Below are 20,229 nucleotides of genomic sequence, written 5' to 3'. Positions count from 1 at the left end.
GTCATTTCTTTAATCTCTTTGCCCTCCTCTGACGAAACTGAAGAAGTCTCCGAATCTGATTCTGAACTATCAGATGTTTCACCATTTCCAGAAGCAGGCTTATTTGTATCCTTACTTTCAGGCAATGCAGAAATTCCACCAACATTTGGCACATCCTCATAAATTGCCTCTTCGTTCATTAAAGCATTAGATTTAGTCTCATTACCAGTAGATGGCAAAGTCAAAGCCTGTGTTATAGCATTACATAAATTCTATAACATGATTCAATATATAAATTCACATATTGTGCCCGTAATGAACATTTATTTCTTCCTAGCAGGATTTCCCCATGGTTTTTTGAACCATGAACTTTTGAAAGTTCCCATCTGCTAGGGTGAAGAATTCCCCATGATTATGTACAAGAATTCACCTAGCAATTTTTTTCCGCTAGGGTGAGGAATTCGCCATGTTTCCGAAAGCTCCCCTGCTATGGATCTAAAATCCCCCCGGGGTTTCTTACCTCTTTTGGTTTCACTTGAGCCCCATCCGTTAGGCGCCAGATGTTGGTTACTACGAGTGAAATGACACAGAACATACAAGACATACAAGACACACACAAGAGACATACACTCTGGCCAGAGGGACAAGAACTGGGCAAACTAATTGCCGTTTATTATTATAAAGCCCTCCTTAGGCAGAATTCCAGACTGTAAGAATAAGCCTTTTCAGTACAGTGCAGGTGCATACATGTTATCGTACAGCAAAGGGGAGTGAAATCTCTGTCTACTGCAGAGTCTGCACAAAGCCCTCATCTCCTTCTTATCTCAAGAAGGGAATGCTCCCTTGTTTGCAAGGGACCATTAAACTCAAGGCTGTGTCCAGACTCTTTGGCAGAACGCCTCGTATGCAAGGACGCTCAGCCTGAGCAGAGAGACCCGTTTGCAGGCACATCTCTGCTACCCTATTAATCCTTCAGGTATAGACTTGGATTACTGTGATACTGAATGATTTGCCTTAGAAACGAACAGAGATCATTCTGTCGTTTTTGAGATTGCATCCAAGTACTGCATTTTGGACTCATTTATTGACCATGATGGCTACTCCATTTCTTCTCAGGGATTCATGCCTGCAGTAGTAGACATAATGGTCATCTGAGTTAAATTCACCCATTCCAGTCCATTTTAGTTCACAGATTCCTAGAATGTCAACGTTCAGTTTTGCCGTCTCTTGTTTGACCACTTCCAATTTGTCATGATTCATGGACCTAACATTCCAGGTTCCTATGCCATATTGCTCTTTATAGCATCAGACCTTGCTTCTATCACCAGTCACACCCACAATTGGGTATTGTTTTTGCTTTGGCTCCATCCCTTCATTCTTTCTGGAGTTACTTCTCCACTGATCTCCAGTAGCATATTGGGCACCTACTGACCTGGGGAGTTCCTCTTTCAGTATCCTATCATTTTGCCTTTTCATACTGTTCATGGGGTTCTCAAGGTAAGAATACTGAAGTGGTTTGCCATTCCCTTCTCCAGTGGACCACATTCTGTCAGACCTCTCCACCATGACCCGCCCATCTTGGGTGGCCCCACAGGGCATGGCTTAGTTTCACTGAGTTAGACCAGGCTGTGGTCCATGGGATTAGATTGCCTAGTTTTCTGTGATTCTGGTTTCAGTGTGTCTGTCCTCTGATGCCCTCTTGCAACACTTATCATCTTACTTGGGCTTCTCTTACCTTGGATGTGGGTTATCTCTTCACGGCTGCTTCAGCAAAGTGCAGCCACTGCTCCTTACCTTGGACGAGGGGTATCTCCTCACTGCCACCCCTCCTGACCTTGAACGTGGAGTGGCTCCTTTTGGCCATCCTGTACCCACGCAGCACCACTCCTTGGATGTGGGGTTCCAAAGAATAGTAAGAAGAGATAAGAAAGCCTTCCTCAGTGATCAATGCAAAGAAATAGAGGAAAACAACAGAATGGGAAAGACTAGAGATCTCTTCAAGGAAATTAGAGATACCAAGGGAACATTTCATGCAAAGATGGGCTCAATAAAGGACAGAAATGGTATGGACCTAACAGGAGCAGAAGATATTAAGAAGAGGTGGCAAGAATACACAGAAGAACTGTACAAAAAAGATCTTCATGACCCAGATAATCACGATGGTGTGATCACTCACCTAGAGCCAGACATCCTGGAATGTGAAGTCAAGTGGGCCTTAGAAAGCATCACTACGAACAAAGCTAGTGGAGGTGATGGAATGCCAGTTGAGCTATTGCAGACCCTGAAAGATAATTCTATGAAAATGCTGCACTCAATATGCCAGCAAATTTGGAAAACGCAGCAGTGGCCACAGGACTGGAAAAGGTCCATTTTCATTCCAATCCCAAAGAAAGGCAATGCCTGTTAGGATCAAACAGATGCCATGACAGGCTTCAGGGGGCCAAGGTAGGCCTAAGTCTCCTTTACAGAGGGGCTGAGTTATTGCCAAGGAGGAGCTGAGATCATCCTCTGCCGGCACCAGGACTCAACCAATCAGTGTACTCCTTGTAGCCTGGTTCAGGCTTATCAGGATGAGGATGAAAATCCCCTGAGAAAGCCTGCACACGTGAAAATCTAGCCAATTAGTAGATGCTAAGGAACCCTTGCAACCAATCCGCCCCTGCCAATTCCCTGTCTTTGTCTTAACCCTATAAGTACTGCTGTAATTCAGGGCTCGGGGCCCTTGTTCCACTCCACTGCGTTGGATGAAACTTGGGCCCTGGCTCGAGCTAGCAATAAATTCCCTTTTTGCGTTTGCATTGTTGTGGATGTCTTGTTCTCTCAGTTCTGGGGATTGGGACCTTGGGCATAACATTTGGGGGCTCATCCGGGATCCCCTGACTGAGAAGAATAACACTTTCCCGGCATAAGTGAAGCCTCACTAGGAGGAAGTATATCTGGATGCCGGCATCAGGTCAGGGGGCGAAAGAGTCGCCCAGCCAGCATAAGTCCGGGGCCCAGCATTCGAGCTGGAAGGCAGCTGGTTCTGTGAGCCATTCTGTAAAGGAATGGGGGAAAATGTTTCTCCCAATCCTGAGTCTGGTGGGCGGTGGTCGCCCTTCGGTAAGGTAACTTTGGGGAACAGGACAACAGCAACCCAGGATAAGCCTAGTTCAGTGTTTTCAGCTGATATTTGTTCGTCTACTGTCTGTCGCTTGTCTTTGTGTGCCGGCACCATGCTTTTTGTGTGTTTACTGTGGGTGTTGCCGCCATGGGTCAGAGTTATTCTACACCGCTATCTGTAATGACTGACCATTTTTCCGATTTTAAGTCCAAGGCTCAGAATCTATCCCTGCTAGTAAAGAAGAGCAAGCTGAAAACCCTATGCTCATCTGAGTGGCCGACATTTCAGGTTGGCTGGCCGCCGGAGGGAACTTTCGGCCTGCCGGCCATCCAGGCTGTTAAAGAAAAGATGATGGCTCCTGACCCTCGGGGCCATCCAGACCAAGCTCCTTACATCCTGGTCTGGGAAAATCTAGTAGAAGACCCTCCTGTCTGCTTGAAACCTTTTATTCACAACCCCCCCAGTGCTTCTGTTCCGCAGACCCTGGTCATGAAGACCTCTAAGGAAGAAAACCGGGAGGCACGGGAGAGCCAGAAGAAACCGATACTCCAAGAATCTTCCCTATACCCTAGTCTGATTGATTTAGACACTGAAATCTCGCCTCCCCCGTATATCCCGCCACCCTTGCTCCCTCAGGTACCCCAGGTGTCGTCCGGAGAACAAAGAAGGAACTCAGAACCCTTGGCTCCACAGCAGGAAGGGGGGCCAGCCCAGGGAACTCGCAGAAGGACCCGAGGGGGTGGGGATTCGTCTGACTATGGGAGCCGAGAGGCCCCTTCGTCTACCGTTTGAGCGCTTCCTGTCCGGGTCAGGCCGGCAAATCCTGACGGAGAACGGAATTATCAGTATTGGCCATTCTCAACTAGTGACCTATATAACTGGAAAGCTCAAAACCCCTCTTTTTCTGAAAAGCCCCAAGGCCTTATTGATCTTTTAGACACTATCCTGTTTACTCACAATCCTATTTGGGATGATCGTCAGCAGCTGTTACAGGTGCTTTTCACCACAGAGCAATGGGAGTGAATTCTGTCCGAAGCGCGGAAACACGTTTCTGGAGTGGATGGGAGACCGACCATGCGGCCCCACCTAGTGGAAGAAGGGTTCCCTTCCATGCAGCTGAACTGGGACTTTGAGCATCCGGACGGTAGGGAGCGTCTTCAGGTCTTTCGCCAGACTCTAATGGCCGGTCTCCCGGCAGCTGCCAGGAAACTGACGAATTTATCTAAGGTGAATCTGATAAGACAGGAGCCAAACGAGAGCCCCGGCAGCCTTCTTAGAGAGGTTAATGGAAGCCTTTAGGCAGTATATGCCCATGGACCCCCAGGCTGATGAGTCACGCACAGCAGTTCTGTTAGCTTTCGTGAACCAGGCAGCTCCAGATATCAGGAGAAAGTTACAGAAGATAGAAGGGCTGGGGGAACTGTCAATACAGGATCTGGTGAGGGCAGCTGAGAAAGTGTTTAATAACAGAGAGACCCCTGAGGAGAGGGAGGAACGGATTAGACGGGAGGAAAGGGAATATGAGGAACGGATTAGACGGGAGGAAAGGAAATATAGGGCTGAAGAAAACCGGAGAAGTCAGAAAGAGCTGGCCCAGATCCTTTTCGTGGGGACGAGAAAGGGGCCCGAAGCCCTGAGAACTAAAAACACCCGGTCAGGAGGAACGGAAAAATCAGCTAGACCTGCCCTAAAGAGAGACCAATGCACTTACTGCAAAGAGCAGGGACACTGGAAAAATGAGTGCCCCAAGAGAGATCTGAAAAAAAGGACTGTAAGAAAGGAAGACTCTTCCCCAGGGACCCACGCCTTATATGCAGGGGAAGATAGTGATTAGGGGGGTCAGGGCCCAGCACCTCTCCCCGAGTCCTGGGTAACTATTAATGTGGAGGGGAAACCGGTCGGCTTCATGGTGGATATGGGAGCCCAATACTCAGTTCTCAACCAAAAATTTGGGCCAATGTCCAAAAAGACTAGCTTGGTCCAGGGAGCCACCAGGACAAAGAGATATTACTGGACTACTAAATGAAAAGTGGACTTGGGAGCCCAACGGGTGTCCCACTCATTTCTGGTGATCCCAGAATGTCCGGCCCCTTTATTAGGAAGAGACCTATTGGCCAAAGTCAATGCGCAAATTCACTTTGACTCTGGGGGGATATCAGTCACAGACGGGCTTGGACAACCAATTCATGTTTTATCCCTGGCACTGAGAGATGAATACAGACTATATTCACCAAAACCCCCTGCAGCGGTGGATCCTGCTATGCAACAGTGGATTCAGAAATACCCTCTGGCCTGGGCAGAGATAGCAGAAATGGGACTGGCTAAACAAAGGCCTCCCATTGTTGTTGAATTAAAAGCAAATGCTATCCCTGTGAGGGTGAAACAGTATCCCATGAGCCAGGAGGCCCGGCAAGGAATTATGCCACACATCCAGAGCCTCCTAAAGGCAGGAATTCTCAAAAAGTGCCAGTCCCCATGGAATACTCCCCTGTTGCCTGTGAAAAAGCCCGGGGGAGCAGACTTTAGACCAGTCCAAGATCTTCGTGAAGTCAACAAACGGGTGAGTGACATTCATCCCACTGTCCCTAACCCATACACCCTCCTGAGCAGCTTGCCACCAGACTATGTCTGGTATACAATTTTAGACTTGAAAGATGCCTTTTTCAGCTTGCCTCTGGCACCCCAGAGCCAGGAAATCTTCGCATTTGAATGGGCTGACGAGGACGTACAAACTGTGGGGCAGCTGACCTGGACTCGCCTCCCACAGGGGTTCAAAAACTCGCCGACGTTGTTCAATGAGGCTCTAGGCGAAGATCTCTGTGAGTATCGAACCAGCCACCCCGAAGTCGTTCTGTTGCAGTATGTAGATGACCTAATGCTGGCTGCTACGACTAAGGAGGTATGCCTAAAGGCCACAGGCGATCTCCTCCAGACTTTGGGGACATTGGGGTACCGGGCAAGTGCAAAGAAGGCCCAAATTGCTAGACAGGAAGTCATTTATTTGGGATATAAAATAAAACAGGGACAAAGATGGTTGACTCAGGCTATGAAAGAGACTATTCTACGGATCCCCTAGCCAACAACTCCCCGGCAGGTGAGGGAGTTTTTAGAGATGGTTGGGTACTGCAGGCTATGGATTATGGGGGTTGCTGAAAAGGCCCGACCTCTATATGAAGGAAGCAGAGAAAATAGAGACTGGACTTGGACTGAGTCAGTGAGGTGGGCATTTCAGGAACTTCTACAGGCGTTACTGGAAGCCCCAGCCCTTGCTCTTCCGGACCCAGCTAAGCCGTTTCAACTGTTTGTGGATGAAAAGCAGGGAGTAGGGAAGGGAGTCCTGATGCAGCAATGGGGACCGTGGAGACGGCCTGTGGCATATCTCTCTAAACAACTGGATCCAGTAGCTGCGGGATGGCCACCCTGTCTCCGTATCATCGCGGCCACTGCTCTCCTTGTCCATGATGCTGACAAGCTGACTTATGGACAGCGTCTCCTGGTCTACACTCCTCATGCCATAGAGGGAATCCTCAAACAGCCACCTGGTAAGTGGATTTCTAATGCTCGCTTAACCCATTACCAGGCCCTGCTGCTGGATGCTCCCCGGATACACTTTCAAACACCTTGTTTTCTGAACCCTGCCACTTTGCTAGCCATCCCGGAGGAGGACGGGCCCCTCCATGACTGTGTTGAAGTGTTAGCTGAGGTAACCGCCATATGAAAAGACCTCGGCGACTTGCCATTAAAAAACAGTGAGCTGGTATGGTTCACGGACAGGAGCAGTTCTATAAAGGATGGACAGAGAAAAGCGGGGGCAGCCATAGTAGATGACACTGGAAGGATCATCTGGGTTGAGGCCTTGCCCCCGGAACATCAGCCCAAAAAGCAGAACTGATAGCTATGATACAAGCACTAGAGAGGGCAAAAGGAAAAAGAATCACTATTTACACTGACAGCCGATATGCATTCGGCACTGTGCACATTCAAAGCACCATATATAAAGAGCGGGGGCTCTTGACGGCGGAGGGGAAAGAGATTAAAAACGTGCCTGAGATTCACAGACTCTTGGCAGCGGTCCACTTGCCCCAGGCAGTGTCCATAGTGCATTTCCCAGGACACCAAAAAGGAGAGGGTGCCAGGGCCTGAGGCAACCGTGCTGCCGATGCAGCAGCCCGTGAGGCAGCTGCTGGAGACCACTAAGCCCATACACTGACTGTGGGATTGCCACCGCTGGGGATGGGAACACTTCCCCCAAGCCCCATATACTCCCCCTCTGATTTGAGCTGGGTGCAAGATAATACCACCCGTCCTGCTGGCAAAAACAGATGGTATCAGGACCAGGATGACAACTTGTTGCTTCCTGCCGATCTGGGCAGGCATCTCTGTACCCATTTACATCAAACTACCCATTTGGGAGAGAAAAAGACTTTGACACTCCTACAAACAGCGCAGCTGTGGTTTCCCCAACAGAAGAAAATCATTCAGGATATAGTCCGCACCTGCAAGGCCTGTCAGATGATGAGACCGGGAAAAGGACAGCACACAGGTGTAAGATATGGGGGGAAAGGCCAGGACATCATTGGGAGATAGATTTCACTGAGGTAAGGCCAGGCAAGTATGGGTACCGTTACCTGTTAGTTTTGGTTGATAAGTTTTCTGGGTGGGTAGAAGCTTACCCTACTAAGAAGGAGACAGCGATAGTAGTAGCTAAGAAGCTCCTAGAAGAGATTATACCTAGGTTTGGGCTGCCGGCATCTATCGGCTCTGATAATGGACCTGCATTTGTGAGTAAGATTGTTCAGGGACTGGCCTCAGCCCTGGGGACCAAATGGAAGTTACATTGTGAATACAGTTCCCAGAGCTCAGGACAGGTAGAAAGAATGAATCAGACCCTAAAAAAAACTTTAACAAAACTGGCAGTAGAGACTGGCAGGGATTGGGTGACCCTCCTTCCCTTTGCGCTTTTTTGGACACGAAACACCCCCTATAAACTGGGTTTGACTCCCCTTGAAATTGTATATGGAAGTCTGCCCCCCGTTTGTCCAGCATTTGAGGGAAAAACCAAACCACCTCTCCTGCTACACGCTTTCCAACAGGAGCTGCTAGCTTTGATTAAGGTGCATAAACATATCTGGTCATTGGTAAGGAAAATTCATGAGGGCCAAAATGAAGGAACAATCCCGTCTCATAATATAGGCCCGGGAGATTGGGTTTGGGTTAAAAGACACCAGTCAAGGACCTTAGAACCAAGATAGAAGGGCCCTTATGTTGTTCTTCTTACCACCCCTACTGCCCTCAAGGTAGACGGAATTGGACCCTGGGTACATTGCAACCACATGCGACAGGCCACTCCAGAAGAACAAGAGAGGGCTCAAAGAGAATGGAAGTCAACACTGCATCCTTCCAATCCCTTAAAATTAAAGCTCATCCGACAGCAGATCTTGGACGGATCACTCTGACTCTCCTGATGATGGCTGTCCTCCTCGACCCTGGAACTGCCAGCACTGACTCACATCAACCTGTCAAGATCACCTGGAGACTTCAAAATGGGCTGACGCGAGAGGTACTCAATACGACCACCGAGACACATCCCCCGAACACCACCTGGTGGCCTGACTTATATTTTGACTTCAAGGACTTAGTGGACACCCCTTGGTCAGTGCCTTTGATCCGATTTAGAGGTTTTGGGGCATGTCCTGGTCATAAAAGTGACGAGGAAACTTGTGGGGGTATACAACATTATTTCTGTAGGTAATGGAGCTTTGTGACTTCAAATGATGGGATAAGGAGATGGAAAACTAGCATCCGAGATTTAGTCAACTTCTCCTTCACTCAGCCTATGTCAAGAGATGAATTCTATGAATTCAATGATCAAGAAGATGAGATACCTAAAGATGAAATTGCTCAGGTAAAATTAACGTTTAACCAGAAGTTGGCTATGCAGGAAAAGTCTTGGGTGTCTGGATTATCTTGGGGCTTCCAGCTACAGGCCGATGGGTTCAGTGTAAACCCTGGGGGAATCTTGATCGTGAGTCAGATCATAGAGCCTATCCAAACCCAAAGTGTGGGCCCCAATCAGATTGAAAATCCGAGCCCACAAAGGGTGTTTAAGGCAGATCCAACTCAGAGGGCTACAACTCTGAGCCCTACACCCTCCGTTTCTCGACCAGGAGGCCAGCCTAATATAGCGGAGGCCCTCGACCCCTTGTCCTCCACCTCCAAGCTAGAAACATCGGACCCGTTATGGGATCTAGCTAAAGCAGCCTTTAAAGCCCTAAACCATTCTAACCCCAGAGCAACTCAATCTTGTTGGCTCTGCTACACTCTTTACCCTCCCTTTTATGAAGCAATAGGCTTCGATGTTTCTTACAACCTGTCCACCAGCTCAGGTCCACCTCAATGTCACTGGAAAAAACATAGGGTTGGTCTCACTATGAAAAAAGTTTGGGGAAGGGGACTTTGCTTAGGTAAAGTTCCACTTGAAAAGACTCCCTTGTGCGCCTGAATAGTTAATCTCACAGAACTGGACCAAATAAAATGGACTGTGCCTGAGGCAGGGGGATGGTGGGTCTGCTCACATACCGGACAGACTCCGTGTCTATATGCATCGGTCTTTAATCCGAATAGAGAGTTTTGTGTATGAGTGACTGTGATGCCCAAAATCTTATATCACCCAGAAGAAGCTATGTATGACTATTGGGCCAAGGAGACTATAGATCAGTTGGAGAAAAACAGAGTTAAGAGAGAGCCTATCACAACCATCATGCTAGCGAACATGTTCAGTCTTGGGATTGCCGGGGCAGGGACAAGAATAACATCCCTGACTATGCAAAATCAGGGATTCACTTCCCTACGAGCGGCAATAGATAAAGACATTACCCGTATAGAACAGTCAATCAGCCACCTTGAAGAATCCCTAACTTCACTGTCAGAAATGGTTTTGCAAAACAGAAGGGGCCTAGACTTGATCTCCCTACACCAAGGCGGATTATGTGCGACTTTGGGAGAAAAATGTTGCTTTTATGCAGACCACACTGGGGTGGAGAGAGAGTCCATGGCAAAAGTGAGAAAAAGATTAACATAACAAAAGAGAGAGTGGGAAGCCCAGCAGGGGTGGTTCGAGTCCTGGTTCCATCAATCTCCTTGGCTAACAACACTAATTTCTACCCTACTTGGACCGCTCATTATACTCCTACTCATTCTAACTTTTGGCCCATGTATTTTAAATAACCTTTGTAAAAGAACAAATCAGTACCGTTCAGGTAATGGCACTGAGGCAACAATATCAGGCAGTGTCTCAAAATGGAGAGGAAGATTCCTCTCAAGGATAAAAAGACAGGGGGGAATGTTAGGATCAAACAGACGCCATGACAGGCTTCAGGGGGCCAAGGTAGGCCTAAGTCTCCTTTACAGAGGGGCTGAGTTATTGCCAAGGAGGAGCTGAGATCATCCTCTGCCAGCGCCAGGACTCGACCAATCAGTGTACTCCCTGTAGCCTGGTTCAGGCTTATCAGGATGAGGATGAAAACCCCCTGAGAAAGCCCGCACACGTGAAAATCTATTAGTAGAAAATCTAATTAGTAGATGCTAAGGAACCCTTGCAACCAATCCGCCCCTGCCAATTCCCTGTCTTTGTCTTAACCCTATAAATACTGCTGTAATTCAGGGCTCGGGGCCCTTGTTCCACTCCACTGTGTTGGATGAAACTTGGGCCCTGGCTCGAGCTAGCAATAAATTCCCTTTTTGCGTTTGCATTGCTGTGGATGTCTTGTTCTCTCAGTTCTGGGGATTGGGACCTTGGGCATAACAATGCCAAAGAATGCTCAAACTACCACACAATTGCACTCGTCTCACACGCTAGTAATGTAATGCTCAAAATTCTCCAAGCCAGGCTTCAGCAATACATGAGCCATGAACTTCCAGATGTTCAAGCTGGATTTAGAAAAGGCAGAGGAACCAGAGATTGTCGGGAGCCAGCGTGAGGAATCCCACCCGTGACAAGGTCATGCGGAAGAAAGCCTGACAAAACGCAAGGACGTATTTGGCTTCAGGGATTCCCCCTGGAAATTCCTGAGCATCCACCCCCCAAGACCAGAATCTGCCTGCTTTACTATGTTATGCTTTCCACCTACTCTTCTGTCATTAACGGGACTGTCCCGCCACCACCTTTTTCTGGAAAAAATTAGAGCTTTTAGATAATAAATCTCCTGGGCATAATACGAGTGTTTCAATCCAAAAACCCCTCTGATGGCTTTCTAGCCTGCCGGCAGGACTCGTACAGCTGCACATGTGATTGTTTGAGGCCTCCTGACTGCGGGAGGCACAGGAAGCTTAAAACATCCTAGGACTGTTGGGGCTTCTGAGGAGTCAAAATCATTAGAATAGGACTGATTAAAGGTTTCATTTGTTGAGCCAATATTTGCTGCCAAATTTTCATATCTTTTATTTTTAGGTATAGTTGGTATATAGAAAACCAGGTAGTAGACCTGATATTAGCAACACTAGATCTTTGAGTTAAGTACTTTCTTTGTTATAACCCACTGCACCTTTGCTCTATAGGAATGTAACTTTTTTGTACTTTGAGGGTGATGCAGAGTAAAGAAAAAACACTTCTAGGGAAAAGGAGTTTTCTGGACAATTATCCAGGAAGAGAGCCATAAAAATGTTAACAAGCCTCTTGGCCAGAAGATAATGTAAACCACCTGAGACCTTTTGTATACGGGAGGGTATGCAAAATGAAAGCCTTGTTTCAATGAGGGTCAGGACTGCTGCCCCTGCATAACTCTATTTCTTTATGTACAACTTGGGGTATATAAGCTGATTTTGAAAAATAGTTTTTGGAGTCTTGCACCGATGCTGGGCTTCCCCATGTCGTTCTTTTCTTTTTCTGGCTGAATTCCCATCTGGAGCAGGGAGGCTCATCATGTCTACTTATCTGTCCTGGCTTCTAAGATCCATAAGAGAGAGAGCCCAAGGTGGGGCATTCTCCGATATTCAAACGGACGCCGGTGGCCTAACGTGGATAGTGCCAGTTCCTTGTCTGGAACTTTATTGGTCTTCCACATAATCCAAGTTATTCAGCCCTCTTCTCTACTTAATTTTCCTACTATACTATTGTTTCTTAATCTAATCTTATATTAATAAACAAATAAGTTTTTCTCACACCAATGCCGTCCTGCTTCGAATTCCCTGGATCCACTGGAGCAGGACCCCGGCAAGAGATAAAATTGCCAACATCTGCTGGAACATGGAAAAAGCAAGAGAGTTCCAGAAAAACATCTATTTCTGCTTTATTGACTATGCCGAAAGCTTTGATTGTGTAGATCATAATAAACTGTGGAAAATTCTGAAAGAGATGGGAATACCAGACCACCTGACCTGATGGAAACCTATATGCAGGTCAGAAAGCAACAGTTAGAACTGGACATGGAACAGACTGGTTCCAAATAGGAAAAGGAGTATGTCAAGGCTGTATATTGTCACCCCGCTTATTTAACTTAGAGTACATCATGAGAAACGCTGGACTGGAAGAAGCACATGCTGGAATTAAGATTGCCAGGAGAAATATCAATAACCTCAGATAAGCTGATGACACCACCCTTATGGCAGAAAGTGAAGAGGAACTAAAAAAACCCCTTGATGAAAGTAAAAGAAGAGAGAGAAAAAGTTGGCTTAAAGCTCAACATTCAGAAAACGAGTGGAAGCTCCAATACTTTGACCACCCGATATGAAGAGCTGACTCATTGGAAAAGACCTTGATGCTGGAAAAGATAGAAGGCAAAAGGAGAGGTGGGCAGCAGAGGATGGGATGGTTAGATAGCATCACCAACTCAATGGACATGAATATGAGCAAACTCCAGGAGACAGTGGAGAACAGAGGAGCCTGGTGTGCTAGGGTCCATGAAGTCACAAAGATTTGGAAACAACTTAGCAACTGAACAACAACAAAAGACACTGCAGTTTTCAAACAATGTGTGGGAGTATAAGCTGACACAATAGCTTTGGAATATAACAATATCTACTAAACCTAAACATAAATCCTGCCACCAAGCAATTCAAATTTTAATAGACGTATACATTCAGTTCATTTCAGTAGCCCAGCCATGTCCAACTCTTTGCGACCCCATGAACCACAGCACTCCAGGCCTCCCTGTCCATCACTAACTCCTGGAGTTTACCCAAATTCATGTCCATTGAGTCAGGGACGCCGTCTAACCATCTCATCCTCTGTCATCCCCTTCTCCTCCTGCCCTTAACCTTTCCCAACATAAGGATCTTTTCAAATGAATCAGCTCTTTGCATCAGGTGGCCAAAATATTGGAGCTTCAGCTTCAACATAAGTCTTTCCAATGAACACCCAGCACTTATTTCCTTTAGGATGGGCTGGTTGGATTTCCTTGCAGTCCAAGGGACTCTCAAGAGTCTTCTCCAACACCAAAGAAAGGCAATGTCAAAGAATGCTCAAACTACCACACAATTGCACTCATCTCACATGCTAGTAAACCAATGCTCAAAATTCTCCAAGCCAGGCTTCAGCAATACTTCCAGATGTTCAAGCTGGTTTTAGAAAAGACAGAGGAACCAGAGATCAAATTGCCAACATCTGCTGGAACATGGGAAAAGCAAGAGAGTTCCAGAAAAACATCTATTTCTGCTTTATTGCCTATGCCAAAGCCTTTGATTGTGTGGATCACAAGAAACTGTGGAAAATTCTGAAAGAGATGGGAATACCAGACCACCTGACCTGCCTCTTGAGAAATCTGTATGCAGATCAGGAAGCAACAGTTAGAACTGGACATGGAACAACAGACTGGTTCCAAATAGGAAAAGGAGTACGTCAAGGCTGTATATTGTCACCCTGCTTATTTAACTTATATGCAGAGTACATCATGAGAAATGCTGGCCTGGATGAAGCACAAGCTGGAATCAAGATTGCTCGGCTGCTGCTGCTCCTAAGTTGCTTCAGTCTTGTCCAACTCTTAGCGACCCCATGGACTGTAGCCCACGAGGCTCCTCCATCCATGGGATTATCCAGGCAAGAGTACTGGAGTGGGTGCCATTGCCTTCTCTGAGATTGCTGGGTGAAATATCAATAACCTCAGATATGCAGATGACACCAACCTTATGGCAGAAAGTGAAGAGGAACTAAAGAGCCTCTTGATGAAAGTGAAAGAGGACAGTGAAAAAGTTGGCTTAAAGCTCAACATTCAGAAAATGAAGATCATGGCATCTGGTCCCATCACTTCATGGGAAATAGATGGGGAAATAGTGGAAACAGTGGTTGACTTTATTTTGGGGGCTCCAAAATCACTGCAGATGGTGATTGCAGCCATGAAATTAAAAGAGCCTTACTCCTTGGAAGGAAAGTTATGACCAACCTAGATGGCATATTAAAAAGCAGAGACATTACTTTGCCAAAAAAGGTCCATCTAGTCAAGGCTATGGTCTTTCTAGTAGTCATGTATGGATGTGAGAGTTGGTCTACTAAGAAAACTGAGTGCAGAGACATATACATTATTCTCACTAAAATATAAGTGCAAGAATGTTCATAACAATATAGCCCCAAACTACAAACACTCTAAAAACTTGGGTACAGTAGAATGAATAAGCACATTTACTACTTTTCCAGGTAGTGAAGTGGTAAAGAATCCTCCTGCCAATGTAGGAGATGCAAGAGATGTGGGTTCAATACTTAAGTCAGGGCACTGAACCATGTATACTATCATGTAAGAAACGAATCGCCAGTCTATGTTCGTTGCAAGATACAGGATGCTTGGGGCTGGTGCACGGGGATGATCCAGAGAGATGATATGGGTGGGAGGTGGGAGGGGGGTTCATGTTTGGGAACTCATTTACACCCATGGCAGATTCATGTCAATGCATGGCAAAACCAATACAGTATTGTAAAGTAAAATAAAGTAAAAATTAAAATTAAAAAAAAAAATACATAAGTCAGGGAGGCTCCCTGGAGGAGGAAATGGCAACCCATTCCAGTATGCTAATCTTGAAAATTCCATGTGCAGAGGAGCCTGGCAGGCCACAGCCACGAAGTTACAAAGAGTCAGACACAACTGAGCACACACATGCTCATCCTTACATTTACTCATTTTCTCCTCACTACTTTCACACAATGTCATGTAGTACATAATGAAAATAAAAAAATTTATATGCAAAAGCATGGATGAAACCCTTTAACGTTGTGATGAGTGAAAGAAATCAGACACTGAAGAGTACATACTTTATGATTCCATTCATATGAAGTATAAAATCAAGGCAAAACTAATTTCTGCTACTAAATGCAAAAATAGGGATTACTTTGGGGGAACAGTGTCTGGGAATGTACAAGAGTGGTCCTTCTAGGTATAATGTTTAATTTTGAATCTGGGTAGTAGTTACATGAATGTAATCTTTTTATATCCACTGATCTACACAAATATGATGTACCCATGCTATCTGCCAGGTATTAATGCTATACACATGTGTGAGAGGGGCATTTTATCAGAATGTTTTTCTTCTTACTACTAGAATCTGGGAAATTACCCCCACACTTCTCCCTTGGTCATGGTAGAGATTGAAACCTAACTAAGATCATGGCATCTGGTCCCATCACTTCATGGGAAACAGATGGGGAAACAGTGGAAACGGTGTCAGACTTTATTTTTGGTGGATCCAAAATCACTGCAGATGGTGACTGCAGCCATGAAATTAAAAGACGCTTACTCCTTGGAAGGAAAGTTATGACCAACCTAGATAGTATATTGAAAAGCAGAGCTATTACTTTGCCAACAAATGTCCACCTAGTCAAGCTATGGTTTTTCCTGTGGTCATGTATGCATGTGAGAGTTGGACTGTGAAGAAAGCTGAGCACTGAAGAATTGATGCTTTTGGACTGTGGTGTTGGAGAAGACTCTTGAGAGTCCCGTGGACTGCAAGGAGATCCAACCAGTCCATTCTGAAGGAGATCAGTCCTGGGTGTTCTTTGGAGGGAATGATGTTAAAGCTGAAACTCCAGTACTTTGGCCACCTCATGCGAAGAGTTGACTCATTGGAAAAGACTCTGATGCTGGGAGGGATTGGGGGCAGGAGGAGAAGGGGACGACAAAGGATGAGATGGATGGATGGATGGCATCACTGATTCGATGGACGTGAGTCTGAGTGAACTCTGGGAGTTGGTGATGGACAGGGCGGCCTGGCGTGCTGCGATTCATGGGGTCGCAAAGAATTGGACATGACTGAGCAACTGAACTGACTGAACTGACAGGTGGTGTTAGCAGTAGAGAACCTGCCTGCCAGTGCAGGAAACATAAGACATGGGTTCACCCCCTAAGTCATAAAGATCCCCTGGAGAAGGGCATAGTACCACACTTCAGTATTCTTGCCTGGAGAATCCCATGAAAGAGGTGCCTGGTAGGTTATGTTCCATAGGGTCACAAAGAGTCAGATATGACTAAAGCAAATTAGCATTCAAGCCTGCTAGGTAAATAATAAAAAGAATTCTTAATCATTGCAAGCATGACTTCCCAGTCTGTGACATATACAAGGCATTTATTTCTGGGAATTCTACCTTCTCATTCCTAGCTCATTCGTTTTCAAACTCTCTAACACTCTTAGAAAAGGAAGAAAAACATATATGTGAGAAATACTGGTAAAAATACTGGCAATTCTAATCTTGGCAAAAGCAAAACAAACTGGCTGACGTAATCCTGGTTGACTAGTGTAATGTATGGGTTTTGGCATTTTTTTGTTATAAGATTCAGAGAACGAAAGGAATCATTATCCTAATGAAGAAGCAAAAGGTAAAAAAAAAAAAAGAGAGAGAGAGAGAGGAAAACAAAATCAAATCCAAGAAGTGACTAAATGCATTAATCATCTTGGGGCATACAGAGAAAAAATAAGAGATAAATTGAGTTATCCTTCAATAGACCAGAGGAAGTCAAACACAAAATAATTTTAGCTTGATATCCAAATAGATATGCACATATCCAACATCTAAGGGAACCTCCTATGGCATTTCCTCCATTCTATTTTCTGCAATCAAATCCAAATATATTCATAAATTTATTTTGAGATGATAAGAGAAATACTATGATTTTGCCAGTGACAAAGATTGATGCCAAACACATACTGAATTGGGGACATCAAGAAGGATAAATATCTGAGACTCTCCAAACATTGAGATAGTAGAATGCATTAGATCTCTCCCTTCTTCTTTCCTACCTTCCTTCTGATCTCATTAGTTCTTGACTACACTGTCACAACTGTATCCAACTGGTTTGTCAGCCTATAATTACAACTCATCCTATAAAACCATCCTTTTGCAGAACTATCTTATATTTATGTTTGACAAAATAATTTTTATTTCAGCTGTTTCATTTTTCTCTTCAAAATAAGTAAATATATAAAATATTGTTTTATGGTTTACTAAGACTAGCATGGCTTTCAATTCTTCTTTGAGCCCTTTGGTTTCTAAGCCAAAATTATGACTAACATTAAGAGCCATTAATGTTTATTTATAAGTTGGAGTAAGCTCTGGGAGTTGCTGATGGACAGGGAGGCCTGGTGTGCTGCAGTCCATGGGGTCGCAAAGAGTCGAACACGACTTAGCAACTGAACTGAACTGAATGTTTACTGACTGTTTACTCTGTTTCAGACACGATGCAAAGTACTTAATATGCATTATATCTGTACCATACAAAGCTCTCTACAGCCCAATGAGTTTTTCAGGAGAACTATCACTGAGATTGTGGAAAGCATGTTGAAGATGGTAAAGTTGCATTCAACCCAGGACCTTGAATGACTACATGGGGCAGAGTGCCTGTCCACTACCTTGTTATAGCAACTACTCCAAAAAAAAAAAAAAGACCTTATATTTTATTTTAGTCATTACATTTTTGCATCTATTTATTACAGAAGTTTAGCATACCCTACCTAATACAGGTAGGTACCATTGATTACTCCCTTTTATCATAGATGAGCAAATGGACATATATAGAACCCAGAGAATTTGCTCAACATTTCACATCTAATAAATGGTAGAACTCAGACTGAATCAAGATCAGCCACATCTAGAGTAATTGTCTTCACATTATAGGGCCCCCAAGTTATAAGGCTCCCAAAAGGGTCCAAGCTCTTGTGTGACATTCATGATTCAACATTATTTAATCATAACCTAACCCTCCAGCATTTATTTTTTTCCTATTTGCCTTTAGCCTATTCTGCCTAAAACGCCCTTTCTGTCACTGAAATACTACCAGTCTTTCAAGGAACTACTGATGCCTCCATGATTTTTTTTTTTTTTTTCTGTGAAATCTTACATTCTCTCCATAGCCATTTCCTCTTCTTTCTTAATATAAAAGCTAAAGTTTGTTAACAGGACAACATGACCAGCTCCAGAGGAAGAAAGATGGCAAAACCATGAAGATCCTCTAATCAGCTGTAGCTATTCTTTGCTCCCTTTCAGATATTCCCTTTTCCTGCTTTCCTTGTATGTAAGAGTTGCTAAGTAACATAGTCCTGATTAATGAAAAATAAGGGAAAGTCCGATAGAAAAGCTGGATTGTTTTTTCTAGGGAAGATTTTCCTCCCAACCAACACAGAGAAGAAGGAAAAAAATATGTTCCCCTCTTTAAGATTTGGAAGCAGATATGTGAGAATGTGATATTATTTATAGTAGCAGAAATCTTCCTGAAACCAAAAGTGGTCAGGCTAAGGACAGAAACCTATTATACTGGGTTAGTAGAACAGAAATATGAAAGGCTGGTTCTTCACAGCAATCTTGAGCTCCCATGCCAACTCAGAGACTGCCTATCTATTTACTCAAATTATATGAAAGAATAATGTCTTTATTAGCTTATCTTAGCCACAGAAAGCTGAAATCATTCCTGATACAGAATCACAGCTATAACAGTGTCTGACTATGGTCACAAGACTGGTCACAAATATTTCAGTTTCCCTCCTTCCAAGTTCATGCAATACTTATACTTTCTCACCTACTTTGGAAAGATTGAAGACAGAAGGACGAGGGAGTGACAGAGGATGAGATGGTTGGATGGCATCACCGACTCAATGGACATGAGTTTGAGCAAACGTCAGAAGATAGTACAGTACAGGGAAGATTGGTGTGCTGCAGTTCTTGGGGTCGCAAAGAGTTGGACACAACTTAGCAACTGAACAACACTACCTACTTTGCCGGTAGGCACATGCCATGTGACTTGTGTTGGTTAATAAAACATGATCAGAAATGGTGTGGGTCACCTCTGGGTAGAAGTTTTAAGAAGTAGCATGTACAACTCACTCTGTGTTCTTTCTCCTGGCACAGTGATCATGCATATGCATATAAATTGAGTCTCAATTAGCTTGGGTTACTGAACAACTAACGATAAGCCCAGTTCCCATACTGACTCATACTGGAAATGTAAATAAGCAAGAAATAAACTCTTGGTTTACTAAGCCACTGAGATTTTGTAGTTGTTTTATGTGTAGCATAACTTCGCTTGTCTTAGCTCATTCTGACAAAACAGAATCAATGGTCACAGGGTGATAACATGGCCTTCTTTTCTCCAAGATCTGCTCTTTTGATTTCATTAAAACAGGTTAAATATTAGAAGCACTGAAACAGAAACAATAAGAACAGGTTTTAAAATCAGTCAATAGAACATACTTGTACATGTTAAGATATATAGTTAATATTTCAATTCTTATTCTAAGGAAGCTAAGGAGCTAATACGTATTGCCTACTAACCAAAAGACAATGAAATATAAATTGAAGATTCAAAAATATAATGAATATTGTTCTAAACACAAAACATGATGGTGACTTCATTAAAATAACCTGTAAGTGTGGACATTTTAAATGAAAATTCAGAGTAAGTTTCCTAGAAATGCTATAAATATTAACCAATCCTTAACAAAGACTATTTGTCTTTTTTATCATCGTGGAAGAATGCTAATCAAGTTTTAGACTTTAATATAATTAGTTATAGTAATAGTAAAAGTTAAGAAAAAGTCTTAATTCTGTTCTGGGATCACTAACCCCAAAGAATTTAACTAGATTTTTACCACTTTGAAAAGATTTAATTTCAAAACACAAAAGACTAATTTTATAGTAGATAATATTAACTTGTGTGTGCCTCATAGAAGGCTTTGAAATT

General features: G+C 44.3%; 1 pseudogene; it reads left to right on the top strand.

The window, feature by feature from the left end:
* The first annotated feature begins 9,764 nt into the window (after nt 1–9,764).
* The window catches only part of LOC128060978 (hsc70-interacting protein-like), a 92,899-nt pseudogene continuing 82,434 nt past the window's right edge, over nt 9,765–20,229 (top strand).

This window comes from Budorcas taxicolor, chromosome 2 (assembly GCF_023091745.1).
Source record: "Budorcas taxicolor isolate Tak-1 chromosome 2, Takin1.1, whole genome shotgun sequence".
NCBI lineage: Eukaryota > Metazoa > Chordata > Mammalia > Artiodactyla > Bovidae > Budorcas > Budorcas taxicolor.
The sequence above is the reverse complement of the archived record's forward strand: the minus strand, read 5'-3'. Positions and strand labels throughout refer to the sequence as shown.